We start from the raw sequence: 15,777 nt of genomic DNA, 5'->3' as shown, positions 1-15,777 counted from the left end.
CCAGGCTGCTGTGGACACCTGGTATATTGTAATGCCAGGCAGCTCTAGACACCTGGTATATTGTAGTGTCAGGCTGCTCTACCATTCTCCATACCCAATCGTACTCAGTCTGTCTTGGTATTTATACTACTTGAAAACTCTATCAACACTGACATGACCTAAAATTACCATCTCTCCGTCTAAAATTCTGAACTGTAATAAAGAAATAAGCACTAAGATGAAGTGCTATACTCTGTCCACTTTAACTTGATTAAATATTGCCCTATCTCCAGCTTGATTGGTGAGCTGGAACAATTACCTATAGAATACGTTGCCTGTCATGAAGAAGTGCCAAGAAAAACATGTAGAGCCGTAATAATCATAGTGTGCCATTCACCTATGCAATATATACTACAAAATGATAATAATCTTTCCCAAGTTTAGAAGGACGAACTACAGTGGTGGTCTAGACCTTGTGAAGGTAAGAATGGCAATTGCAAAGAACCCAGCAGAGGAGGAATGTCGTATTCCAGACAAAATTTTTTAGTATTCCAGGCTTTCTCTCCAACTTCTCTTGTACTTTTACTCCTGTCATATTGTGGAGAAGGAAAGCAGATAATGAATGGAATGAGTAAGAAAAAGGGAAAGAAGAAAGAAAAGAAGGCAAAAATGAGAGAGTATGAATGAAAAGGTGAAAGGGAAAGAAACTGAAAGAAAAGGACAAAAAAAAAAATAACGAAAAATAGGGAAAGAAAAAAGCACACTAAGAAACAAAGAAGAAATGGTATGCAAAATGACAGGAAACATGAAATAAAAGAAATGGGAAAAATAGACGATAACAAAGATAAAGAAAGAAAATGAAGTACAAGTATTATAGGTGTTAACCCGTTACATCTGCATTACAGTCCCAGGACTCTGCATTTTACTTCATCTCGCCACCTACATCTCTTGTAGCTTGTGATGCTGTAATACAGTGGTGATTCTGATATGAAGTACTGACTGTTGTGGTGTTAATAGCTTTTGTGGTGGAGGTGATTGTGGGGGTGTTAATATCAGTGAAGCCAATTAACTGTAATTGTGATTATGGTAATGCTATTTTTTAAAATAATGTAATGATGAGTATTGCGGTGGTGGAATTGGGAGTTGTTATATTGTTGGTGGTGGTGGCACTGATAGTGATGATAATGATGATAAACAGTAGTTTAGTAGTGGTGATGATGACGTTACCTCATCTCATTTCTAACATTCTTGTAGATTGTGATGTATTATAATGAGAAAGGAAATAGCAAGGATGAGAAAGAAAGGGAAAGAGACAGACAATAAGAAACAAAATTAATAGAAAAATAACACACAATACAACCAGAACCCAAAATAAGAAGGCTAGTGAGAAATGAGAAAGAATTGAACACATACAAGAGATATTTAAAAGGGAATGATGATATAAAGATTAAAATGGCAAAAGGAATAAAAATACATGAAAAACAGGAGTAAAACATAGAACGAAAGAAATGAAGATAATCGAAGGAAATAACAACAAGAGACGACGTAGACGAAATTTAAAAAGGAAAGAAAAAAGAGAAAGACAAAGGAAATGCTATATAAAAATAAAAAGGAATCTACTGGATGAGCAGGATGGAATTCCAAACACCTTTGCCAGAGTCCCAGGTCGCTCCACCATACACCACCTTGGCTCCTACTTCCCTTGTTGCTTTATTGCTCTAATAGAGTGAAGAAAGGGGAGAGAAAGAAAAGAAGAAAAAAGAAAATGATAAATGAGTTTGAGAGTAAGCAAGAAAATACAAATAATTCAAATGAAAAAGGAAGGAGAAAAAGAAAGGGCAAAAAATGTTGAAAGGAAGAGGTAGGGAGGGAAAGAAAGAGGGAAGCTAGAAAAAAAAGGCAGGAATGAAGAACACGATAATTTAAAGAATGAATGAAAGAACGAGGGAAAGAAAGAAAATGAGATTTAAATGACAAAGGTGTTAACTTGGTACACCTGGAGTATAGCCCCAAGTCTCAGGCCGCTTCACCTTGCTTCATTTCGCATCCTAACTCCTTCGAAGTTTATGATGCTCCAATACAGCGGGGATGGATGTAGGAGGAAAGAAAAAAAGTAAAGGGAAAAGAACACAAAGCAAAGGAGAGAAAAGAAAATGGAATGGATAGGACAAACAAGAGAACAAGAAAACATGTAAGATCGACATTAAGGAAAAATAACAAGGAATGCGGAGAGGGAGGAAAGAAATTAAAAAAAAAAAAAAAGAAGATTAAGGATTTAAATTGGCAACAAAAAAGAAACTTAGGAGAGGCGAAACGACAAAAGAGAGGGGAAAAAAATAGGCGAGTGATGATATTCAGATCGAACGTTAGACACACATAGTAATGGCAGGCCGGTCCACCAATCATCATATCGCCTCCTACCTGTCCTGGTGTTTATAAAACTTAAAAATTTTAATCCGTGGCATAAGACGAACATATCTATAATTTGAATGCAGCACTGTAACAAGAGATTAACACCAGCATATGGTGCTATACTCCGTCCACTTTCAGTAGGTCTAAAATTGCCATCTGTTCACACTTCCAGACACAGTCACGGGATTCGCGTGACGTGGTGTGCATTGTGAAAAAGCACAATCACTCGAATCGCGTGGTTTAAGCACAAAAATATTCGTCAGAAAAAAAGTTCTCGGGCGATTTGCGTGATTTTTTGATGCGTGATAGCGCCGCCAGTACTCCCTGGAGGCAAGTCATTGGCAACACTGCGTTGTTTTATCTACCTCAGCCCGCTCCCTCCAACCTCAGTGTTTGTCAAGCAGTCAGGCGGTGGTGTTTGACAGCTCGTGGTTCCCTTTAAATCGTCCATAATTCTCCCCTTCTCGCCGGAGGCAAAGGCCCTATTGACTCAGTGAGATAATACACTGTATGTGAACATATACTGATGTGATATTGTCGATGGAACATACATATATGTATTGAAAAGCAATTCTGGCCGTTAGCAATCGTTGGGCCTTGGAGCCAGATGCATGGTCAGTGTAGCGGGGTTTCGCCACTCCGCCCCCCCCCCCTGTAGGCCGTATGGCGTGAGTGGAAATACGTATATAAATGAAGCCAAGGCATAAATATATATTGTGTGAAAGATACTGTGGATGGCTTGGTGAAATCATGGAGCCAGCAAGCGTTACCTACGGCATGAAACAGTATTGTGAAGGGGCAAACCTGAAGTCGGGAGGGGAGAATTACCGGTGTTTTAGGGCTGGAATTATTGTGATTCTGATAGTGTAAATGCGTATGGAATTGTAACAAATATACGTCAAACAAGCTGCGAGTTTCCATGAAAGAGTGTGGTGTGTGCCAAAAATAGCGTTGCCTTATACTCTTAGGGAGAAGCTGACTCACACACACACTAACACACTCACACACTCACACACACACACTAACATACTTACACACACACACACACACTAACATACTTACACACTCACACACACTAACACACACACTCACACACACACTAACACTCACACTCACACACACACACATACACTAACATACACACTCACTAACACACACACACACACACACACACACACACACACACACACACACACACACACACACACACACACAAACACACACACTACATAACTCCTCATCTTCAAATCCCTGGTCTAACTGGATCAACACCCCTGGAGGAAGTGAGTTCTGCAAATTTTGTTGATATATATAATAATCCATTACCATTACCTCCCCAACTTTCAGACAAATAACCATTTTCTCCTACAGATTACACATATATGAAAGAAAGTAAATCTCCACAGCAGTAACTATAGAAGAGTTATGTTTATGTGTAGTAGGTTATAACAATAGGAAAACATCCATGGAAGATGTAACAGTCTGTACAGATAGGGGGAAAAGAACTTGGTAGCATAGTCTTCAGGCAAGTGTGCAAGGAAAAAACAGTGTGTAAAAGTTGGTAGCGAACGGAAGAGTAACCTCACTTTGTCGGCCAATTACTCGAAAACTATTAGACTTATCGATTTCTTGTTACAACCTTCATCAATACCACTAAATTCTACGTAAGATCAATACCAGAATGTAAGCCTTTGGTAGCGTTTTGGGGGGTAAAAGGCGAGAGAAATGTTTTTGTTCCTAGCGGTTGTGTGACAAGCGCTCGGAGTAATAACATCATTTTGTCGGCCAATTACTCGAAAACTATTAGACTTATCGATTTTCTGTTACAACCATCATCAATACCACTAAATTCTACGTATGATTATTACCAGAATGTAAGCCTTTGGTAGCGATTTGGGGGGTAAAAGGCGAGGGAAATGTTTTTTTTCCTCGCGTTTGTTATCAGTGACACGCGCTCGGAGTAATAACCTCACTTTGTCGGCCAATTACTCGAAAACTATCAGACTTATCGATTTTCTGTAACAACCATGATCTATACCACTAAATTCTACGTATGATCAATACCAAAATGTAAGCATTATGTTACGTTTTGTGCGAGAAAAGGCGGTGGAAATGAGTGTCTCTTCTCGGCTGTTACCATTGATTAACCCTAGTAGTAATACTCTTACTTTGTCGGCCAATTACTCGAAAACTATTGGACGTATCGATTTCACGTTTGGACCATGATAAAGAGCAGTAAATTCTACGTATGTACAATACATAACTATGTAATATTTATGATAAGAATTCGTTGTTACGTAGGCGGGAACATTGCGTACGCCGTGCGCGCATCACGAAAGTCAATCACGGACGGAGTGCCTAGTACTTTCTTTCGATTTACTCGAGAACTATGACGCGTATGGGGTTCTTCTTGGAAATGGGGAAAGCTGGTGAATCTGGGCATATTACTATGTAATAAAAACATAAGGTGTCTGGGAAAATTTAGCTTTCAGAGGTCTGTGATTTTTTTTCCGAAAATGGCTTTCAGTTTTTGGTCATTTTCTCGAAAAGTATACATCATATCACAACCGGATTTGTTTCCTTAGAAAGCTGATGAAATTCTCTATAAAAACTTATGAGATCATTTTCCTGTATGATGGAAAACATTCAAACGGCGATGTTGGGAAGTGAAAACGGTTCACTCTACCATGCTTCCAGGGTTAATAACTTTTTTTTTTTTTTTTGGTGTTTTCCTGTGTTTTGGTCCTGTTTATCAGATAGAACAAACATCTCTGCCTACCTTGAGAAAGGTTTGATGGGAATAAATGGATTTTTGGGTGGCGAAAATAAGGCAAGAATGTGTTTCATTCGCCCAAATTTACCGCGCGAGCGCTCCCGCACCGGGCGGCTTCGTCAAATAAAATCGTGAGCCAGAAAACTTACTGAAACTTATCGTGGGCGAGAGAGTTCATATTGAAAGCTGAGCTAAAAGACTCTACAATAAGGTGCTCGTCATGAGGAAGTGGTATGGAAAGGACAGGAAGCGGTAACCTATTTTGGTTAACTAGTCAGCTAAGGAATTTTGCTGAAAACTGAGGAAAATCTTTTCCAAGTTAAGGTGAACAAACTATAGTTGTGGACTACATGTAATGTAATTAATGGTGATGGTGATGATGATGATCATGATGATCATGATGATGGTTAGTGTTGATGATGACCATTGTATGACAACGTATTGATGATGATGGTGATAATGATGACAAAATATCTGTTTAGTTAGATCCGCATATGCAGTGATGGTAGTAGTGATGCTGAATGGTGATGTGGGTTGGTGATGATGATGATGACACTGATGGTGCAGACGACAGCAACGAAAAAGGACACAAACTCATGAAAGACTCTAGTTCAGTACTGCGATAAGTTTGTTGTGTTCCGAAGACCGTATCACTGGGTTCCGAAAATCATCGCTCAGTGGTTCGTTGTTTACCACCATCAAAGTGGATCATTGTATCGGACCGCCGCACCACACAAACAAAAGCTTCACGGATTCCTGATAAATGAGAGGTGAAAAAATCAATGTTTCCTGCAAGTGTAGAGATGCCGAACATACGTGAGCTTGTGTGGGTGCCAGTGTTTTGTGAATAAGGCAGTGAGTGTTCCAAAAATGAAGAAGTGAGTCAGACAGTGGTTCCAGGCATCTCGCTGTGTCGTTTCCGGGAGAGGGGCGCATGGTGGGGGCTTTGATGGTCCGCCCCCCCAGGAGACTCCGAGGCTTGGTTTGTTGATGCCATTTTGTTTTTTTTGTTTTTTTTAATGACAGATCGGATGAAGGAAAAACAAATACATAAAAACGAATGATCCATACACCAGATTACTGGTGTCCTCTGTTCATAAAGTATCTGTAACAGTTAGACTTGAACAGCTGTGGGTTGAAATTTGGAGGGAAACAACTCTGGGGAAGCGAGTTCCAGAAAGATGCAGTTTGGGGAATGAAAGAATTCTGATAGGCAGAAGTTCTGCATTATGGCTGAGTAACATTCCAGTCATGAGACTACCAGATGCCCATGTAGCACGAGGGAAGGCATGGAGAGGTGGCACTGTGGACGCAACTTCGTCTGAGCATTTGCCATAAAAATATCTGTAAAATCATGCAAGGGAGGCAACATTCCATCTTACTTGCAGGGGAGGTAGTTTATTTGTAATGGCAGGGTTGTTAATATTTCTAACAGATTTGTTCAGAATTTTGTCTAGTTGTTTTAATGCAACCTCTCCACATCCGCTCCACAAGGGTGAGCAATATTCAAGCTGAGATCACACATGACTCTTATAAATTATAGCTAACTGCTCATCGGCGAAGAAGTTACGGACTCCGTACAATAATCCAAGTTTTTTTGAGTCGATTTTAGCAAGTGATCTAACATGAGAGGTCCAGCTAAGGGCATTGTTAAATGAGACGCCAAGAATTTCAATACTTTTGGAGATAAGAATATTAGTAGCACTGAAGGTAATGTACAAATCTGACAATATCTGTCTATTAGTAACCTGTTTATATTTAGTTTTACTAGCATTAAAAGTGACAAGGTTGTCCCCATTCACTGATCATAGATGGCTCTTGATTTATGGAGATGGCTACTGAGTTGAGAGGTAGAGATATTAGACTTTTGGGTGTCTGAGTGTGAATGAACTATGTAGTGTTGAATCATCTGTGTATGAGTGGATGGGATTGTGGGTGACAGATAAGAGATCATTAATATGAACCGGGAATAGGGTTGGCGCCAGGACTGATCCCTGCGGCACACCGGGGATAGTTGAGTGAAAATTGGGATATATATCATCTACTCTTACTCTTATTTTCCTGTCACTAAGATATGAAGAAATCAAAGGAACAAAAGACGTTAGTCCACAGCAAGGGAACGGTGCCATACTCTGTCGAAAGCTTTAGAAATATCAAGGGCTACTGCATGAGTTTCTCCATGTAGATCAATTGATGGATGGATGGTATGAGTTAGGAGACTGGGTATGTCAATGATGGATTTCTGTTTGGGGAAACCATATTGTTGTTGTTTTTGTAAAATTTTTATTAGGCAGTGAAGAGTGTAATGCGCATGTAGTTTGGTGTTGACAGTTAGAGGAACTTGTATTCGATAGCATGCTGGCCTACTTCTGTGTTACAAAAACACTGAAAAAGTTCAGCAAAGAAGGATGTCCAGGAGCAAGTCTCGAGGATTCATGAAACGGAAGCTCAAGCTCTCGCTGTCACCAGCTTTCCATCCTCATTGAGATTACAGCCCTGCTTAACTGATGATGATGATGATGATGATGAAGATGATGATAATGATAAAAGATAAACAATAGAGAAAAATCACCCTCGATGCCAGGGTTGCCTAGACCAGGGCAATGTGACTCTGGCCAGTCTCATGTCCTCCTTATTTATCATTTTATTTATCCTGTCTCCTGACGATTTTATGCAGCTTAGGGCAGACTTTTGGAACTGGAGGGGTTGGGTATCGTCTACATTAGCCCCTGCTCTGCTAGGGGGCTCTTGACTGAATAAAATCGTCTGCTGGTAACAAAAATAGATATATATTACGTCACCGTAATCAAGGGGTTGATCTAGTATTGGATTTAATGTAATTTTGGCTTTGATATGTGTATTCAGAGAGAGAGGGGGGGGGGGAGTCATCAGCAGTAATCAGACTATGGCCTCAGTGTGGCCGAGAATTCAGCTGTTTTCGATGACAAAAGAAGACAATACTATGGCTGTACACCCTTGTTATAACACTTCTTCGTGACAAGCATCATATTATAGTGTTAAATTCAGGTCAGTGGTAGAATAACTCAATACTACTACGTCCTATACATAGCACTTATTCGTGACTAGCATCATATTCTGCTGTTAATCTCGTTTTACAGTTCAGTGGCAGAATAACACAATACTACTGCTCTACATCCTTTCCATAGCATTTCTTCGTGACTAGCATCATATTCTACCGTTAATCTCGTTTTACAGTTCAGTAGCAGAATAACACAATACTATGGCTCTACATCCTATCCACAGCACTTCTTCGTGACTACCGCGGTGTTGTGTTAATGTCTTGGTACAGGTCAGGGTTCAAGATGGAGAGATGTCAGTTTGAGGTGCAATTAACCCCTTCACTCCGATGACGTATTTTTTTATTTTATTCTTGTCACCTTCAGACGATTTTCCTCAGTTTAGGAGCGACTTTTGGAAGCAGAGAGTTAGATAAAGCCTTCATTAAACCCTTCACTACAAGAGTCTGCCACAAGTTTAATGAAATCGTCTGGAGGCAGCAAGAATGACACCGAAAAATACAGCAGCCCATACAAGGCAGGACTGTGAGCACCTTAGAACTGGAAGGTGGATGACATACATACATACATACATACATACATACAAACAGCATCCCATGCAAGGTCTGACAGTGAACACCAGAGAACTGGAAGGTGGAATACATACATACATACATACATACAGCATCCCATGCAAGGCCTGACAATGAACACCATAGAACTGGAAGGTGAGAGAGAGAGAGAGAGAGAGAGAGAGAGAGAGAGAGAGAGAGAGAGAGAGAGAGAGAGAGAGAGAGAGAGAGAGAGAGAGAGAGAGAGAGAGAGAGAGAGAGAGAGAGAGAGAGAGAGAGATGTAGACAGAAAAATATACATAGATTGATGGATGGATTGATAGGCAGTGGCATAGACAGATAGAGACGGATGCCGGTGGACAGATATAAAGATAGATAGTTAGGTAAATAGAGAGTGGTAGATAGATATAGATACATAGAACGATAGGTAGGTAGGTAGATAGCTAAACGAAGAGATGGTTATAGATAGAAAGAGGAACAAACGGTTAGACGGACTGACAGATAGATGGACGAATTAGTGGACAAATACAGATGGAAAGATAGATAGTAGATAGATAGGTAGACAGATGCATAGATGATCAGATAGAAAGATAGATAGACAAATTGACTGAGTGACTGATCAACACAGATGAGAAATAGAAGCAGAGGTAGGTATATGATAGTAGACTGAACCTCGGCCACCTAGCGATGGACGGAAATTGACAGATACATGTATATAAATAGGTACACAGACTGATCAGATAGACAGACAGACGAACAAACAGATAGACACATAGATAGATAGACAGAAAGGTATATAAACAGATAGATAGACAGGTAGATAGGTAGAGAGACAGATAAAGTGTATAAAGTAGGAAAGAGTGAAAAGTAACTTGAACCCCAGCCAGCCAGTGTGGAGGTGGGAGTGGATCTATCTCGGTCTTCCTCGCCTCCTGCTTACCACTCTTCATTTCTGTCTCTTACTGTGCCTTCTTTTAACATACTCTTTATTTATTATAATATTCCTCTTATAAGTTCTTCATCATCTATCTATCTATCTATTGCTAGACGCCTCAATCCCGTTCCGGGTGGCCACAAACAAATCGCCTCCACGTCGCCCTGTCCCCCTCCATTTCACTGCCCTGCTTCCAACTCACACCCCCCTCTCTCATATACCTCTCCACCCCATCCCTCCATCTCATCCTCGGCCTCCCCCTCCCTCCCCCCCTCCTCCTCACTCACACTCTCTTCGTCAGTCTTTCTTCATCATACCCTCTATTAATAATTTTTTATTGTACTTTACACCGTAATCTTTATCACTGTCTTTCTTTCCTATGCATTCCATTGTCATTGTTTATGGCATTTTTTTTTTTTTTTTCATATTTTTAGCATACTCTCTCCAGTTTTTAGTCTGCCCAAAGCTATAATCACGCTCACTTGTTCAATAATTCTCTCACCAACCTATATCTTTTATATTCTCTTTGTTTCCCTTTCTTCACAGATCTAGTATTGTATTCCAGCTGCCGCCAAACGATTGTATTCAGTTCAGAGTGAGTCATGGCATCCTGAGAATCAACGTAAATTTACCAAAGTCAGTCAAATACAGCGGTTGTTGGTTGGAGTGCATACTAATGACACGAAAATGAGAATGACAAAGAAAGACAAACGAAAATGAGAAAGATAGAAGAATGAAAGGAGGAAGGAAACGAGAAAGGTAGAAAGAAAAGGCGAGAGAAATAAAGAAAAACAAGAAAGGATAGACAGACACAATAAAGAAGTATGGTGCAACACTGGGTGAATATGTCAATTAGGTACAGGTGTAGTAGAGTCCCAGGCCGCTACACTTTATTTCATCTCGCCTCCTGACTCTATCGTAGCTTGAGCTGCTGTAATATAGTTGTGATTGATCTAATGTACCTAATTGTGCTGAAGGCGATACTAGTGATGATGATGATGATGTTGTTTAGATGTAAGAATAATGTTAACTGTGTCGATGATGATGATGATGATAATGCTGATGATGATGATGATGATTGGATTTAACCCTAGATAGGTAATGTGGGGTCTCAGAGACCCCAGTCCCCGAAATTTAATTTTAAAAAATATGAGCCTAAGGTCTACAGATCTGTCCGTCTCATTACCTTCCTGCCTAGTGATGCTCTTCATGGGAATGATGGGGTCATAGCTGTACCTGGCTCTGATTTTGCTCTATAGAGCCATTGGGGTATGTTAGACCCCAGATTACCTGTAATGTAACCTCAGTTGAGCCCTCTTGTGATTTTTTTATTTCAATTTGCTGTCTTTCTCCTTTTGTATACAGAAGGTCCCAACATCGGTCTACTGCAGACCACCCAAGGAATCATGATATTACTTTTCAGTTTTGCAAGATTTAATTTTAAAATTTTTATACCAAAAATTTAACCATTTTTGTATAAACTTAAAAAATATATATTTTTTCGATTAAACTTTATTTTTTCTGGCCCTATTTACAGATAAGGGGTTGAATTATTTGTGTATTTAAGCATTTTGAATTATCTCAAACGGATTTTTTTTTTTTTTTTTTTTTCCCGTGGGGTCTGTCAGACCCCACGTTACCTAATATAGTAACAAAATCAAGATTACTTTACAAAGGTTAAGAATGTTAACTGTATCTATGATGACGATGATGATTAAATTTAAGAATGTTAACTGTATCGATGATGATGATTGCACTGGAATTGATGATGATGGTGGTTTCAGGTAGGTTAGTGTTGGTGATGATAACCTTACTCCATCTCGCCTCCTACCGCTGTTGTAGCTTGTTGATGCTGCAATATAAAGGCGAAGAAAAGGAAGAAGAAACAAAGAAAAATATAAGAACAATATATATATATATATATATATATATATATATATATATATATATATATATATATATATATATATATATGGGAAATGACAGAATACGGGGGAAGAGTAAAGTGAGTTTGTAAGGAAAAGGGCAAGGAATGGAAGATAGAAAAAACAAAGTTTACGAAAAAAAAAAACTGATAACAGAAATATGAAAAGAAACGAAAATTAGAAAAAAAGAAGAAAGAAAACAGGAGAAATGCATAATGAAAGTGACCATGAATATGAGGAGCATCAGCGAAAATGAAAAAGAAAGAAAAAAGATGTTAGATGACAAAGAGAAAAAAAAGAACCATTATGGGAGAAGGTTGGAACTGCAGACACTTATTAGAGTCTGAGGCGGCTGCACCTTACTTCACCGTGGCTCTTACTTGTGTTGTTGCTGTACCGTTGTGATATAGTGAAGAAAGAATGAGGAGAGAAAGATATGGTTGGAGAAAGAAAGAGACAGAGAGATGCATTATAGTAAAAATGGAGAAGGTGTAGAAAGTAGGAAAAATGGAAAGAGAAATGAAAACCAAATGGTATGAATTGAAGAAAGAGAAAAATAAAGGGAAAAATGGAAAGCAAGATAGGAGGAGAGAAACAAGGGAACTGAGAAAGAAAGAAGTTAAAAGAGAACGAGAATGAAGTAACACATTAAATGAGGGAGAAGGAAAGAGAGAAAAAGCAAATAAATCATAAATGGTAATGGTGTTAACTTGGTACACCTGTAGTTGAGTCCCAGGCTGCTGCACCTTACTTCATCTCGCCTCCTACCTCTCTTGTCGTTTGTGATGATGAAATATAGTAGTGGCATTGATCTATGTGGCTGATGGTGGTGATGATAATGTTGACGATTGTTGTGATGATGGATACTGTGATGGTGATGATCTATCTATCTATTGCCAGACGCCTCAATCCCGTTTGGGGTGGCCACAAACAAATCGCCTCCAAGTCGCCCTGATGGTGATGATGATGATGAATATCGACATGATGATTGTGGTGGCATAAGTGACGAGCATAATGTAAATTAGATGAGTAAGGCCGATGATGATGATCATGATGTCCATGATATTGATAATGATGGTGATGGTGGTAGTAGTGATGATGTTCATATCCAGTAAGCTACTGTTGGAGATGATAACTTTACTTCATCTCACCATGACCCTTTTTGTCGCTTGTGATGCTGTAATATAATGGAGAAAAAGAGGAAGAAGGGAAGAAAATGAGCGATATTACGGAACACACAGAAGGGAAAAAATGCTTATGGAGAGAGATCGAAGAATAGGAGTGTTAATGATGAATCTGTCAGGTAACAGGAGATGTAACGGGGAAATAAGAAAAAAAATGAAAAGAAGATAAAAAGAGAAAATAAAAAAAAGAAGCCAATGAGAAAGAATGAAGGTAAGAAACAAAGAAACAAAGAAAACAGAAAAGGAAAGAAAAGTAGATTGGTGGCAATGGTTATGGTGAGAGTGTTAGTATCGGTGAAGGCAAATTAGTGTAATTGCAGTTATGGTAATGCTAATCATATAAGTACTGTAGTGATGATTATTATTGTGGGGGTGGAAGTGGAGGTTGTTGCATTATTGTTGTCGGTATTGACAGTGATGACAGTGATGATAAACATTAGTTTATTACTGATGATGATGACGTTACCTCATCTCACTTCCTATATCTCTAGTAGATTTGATGTTGTATTATAATAAGAAAGAAAATAGCAAGGATAAGAAAGAAAAGGAACAAAACAGAAAATAAGAAGCAAAAATAATAGAAAAAAATCAGTACAACCAGAAACCAAAATAAGAAGGCTAATACGAAATAAGAAAGAATGGGACACATACAAGAGATATATAAAATGTAATGATGATACAAAGATAAAATGGGAAAAGGAATAGAATACATGAAAAACAGAAGTAAACTAGAATGGCATTCAGTAGAGCGCATACCTCCTCCAAGGCCCAACATGCAGTTCCTTTTAATCTAATCAAGTCCTATTAGTTACCGTAAGGCAGCTGGAAAATGACTACCCCCTATAAAAGCACATTTAAATCCGCTGGATCCGGAATTTTATGTGGATCCACGCCAAACTGTACACATTCGTAGACACTAACTTCCTAAATATGCCTGATTTTTAGTCATCAAGATCCATGCAGTATTCACTGAAAATTTACGAAAATGTTGAAAACGCCCTATCTCGCAATGTTAAAGAAAGAAAAAAAAGTTGCTGGATCCGCACCTTTATCCGAACCAAAGGTCATTGAGTCTATTCTGGGCCAAGGCCTATTCTTCTACCAAGTTTCTTGGAAATCCGTCCAGTAGTTATTGTGTAATGTTGCTCACAAACCAACAAATAAAAAACGGACAGGGGTGGAAACATAACCTCCCTGGCGGAGGTAAACACAAACCTAAAAAAAAAAGAAGATTGACGAAGGAAGTGAAAACATGAGACGAAGTCGAGGAAATGAAAAAACAAAAAAAAGTAAGAAAAAAAGAGAAAGACAAAGAAAATGGGAAATGAAAATAAAAAGAAACCCTATTCAAGAGGAGGATGGAACTCGAAACACCTTTGCTAGAGTCTCAGGTCGCTCCATCCTACTTCACCTTGGCTCCTACTAAGGGTTGTATTATTCCTGGAATAGAGTGAAGATAGAAAGGAGTGAGGAACAAGGAAGAAGAAAGAAAATAAGAAAAGAGTTTGAGAGTAAGCAAGAAAATACAGTGAATTCAAATGGAAAAGAAAGGACAAAAAGAAAGGAAAGAGCATAAATGCAGAAAGAAAGAGGAAAGAAGGGTAAGAAAGAGGGAAACTTGAGAAAAGGGCACGAACGAAGAAAAAGAAAATTTAAAAGAGGTAAGAATGAACGAGGGAAAGAAAGAAAATTAGATTTATATGACAAAAGTGTTAACTTGGTACACCTGGAGTAGAGTCCCAAGTCTCAGGCCGCTTCACCTTGCTTCATTTCGTTTCCTAACTTTCGTAGTTTATGATGCTCCAGTACAGCGGGGATGGAAGTAGGACGAATAAAAAATGTAAAGAGAAAAGAATACAAAGTCTATCTATCTATCTATTGCCAGACGCCTTAATCCCTTATACGGGGTGGCCACAAACACATCGCCTCCACGTCACCCTGTTCCCCGCCATTTCACTGCCCTGCTCCCAATTCACACATCCCTCTTTCAATGACCTCTCCATTCCATCCCTTCATCTCAGCCTTGGCCTTCCCCTCCCTCTCTCCCCCTCCACCTCACTCACGTACAATCTCCTCGTCAGTCTCTCACTCTCCATCCTCTCCTCATGGCCAAACCACCTCACTGTGTTTCTCCTAATTCTTCCTATCACATCAACATCCACACCACAACGCTCCTTCACATCCTCATTTGTCAATCTGTCTCTCCATGTGACTCCACAGGCTCCTCTCAAATAACTCATTTCCACTGCTCTCACTCTTGACTTGTGTTCCTCCAACAACGTCCAAGTTTCACTTCCATACGTCAGAGTAGGTATCACAATACTGTCATGTAATATCTTTTTCACTTTCATGCTCACGTCCCTGTTTCTTATCACTGCCTTCAAGGAACCAGCAACCTTTCTTCCTTGTTGTACCCCTTCAAGCACTTCACCCTCCAATCTTCCATCCTTACTCATCACACTACCCAAGTACTTAAACGTACTCACATTTTCCATTTCCTCCTCATCCAACCTCACTGTACATTCACTGACTTCACCTCTCTCGAAGACCATAACTTTACTCTTCCCTACATTCACCTTTTGATTCCGTTTCATACACACTCTCCCAAACTCATCCACCAAGCCTTGCAGCTCCCCTTCGTCTTCACTTAACAACACAGTATCATCTGCAAACAACAGTACAGGGAGTTTCCAAACACTGCCCTCTCTCATTAGGGACACTCCAACATCCACTGCCCTACCTTGTATCTCTTTTATAGTCCCATCTATATACAGACTGAACAACCATGGAGACATGACACATCCCTGTTTCAACCCAACCTTCAAATAGAAAAACTCAGTCAGTGCACTTTCCACATGCACTGCTGCCTCAGCGCCCTCATACATACTCTTCACAGTATTCAAGAACTTCTCATCAACTCCATATATTCTTAATACTTTCCACATTCCTTGTCTAACCACCCTGTCATATGCTTTCTGCAA

Source organism: Coenobita brevimanus, chromosome 112 (assembly GCF_032717465.1).
Source record: "Coenobita brevimanus isolate Jiangsu-jjx chromosome 112, ASM3271746v2, whole genome shotgun sequence".
Lineage (NCBI taxonomy): Eukaryota > Metazoa > Arthropoda > Malacostraca > Decapoda > Coenobitidae > Coenobita > Coenobita brevimanus.
Note: the sequence above shows the minus strand (reverse complement) of the source record.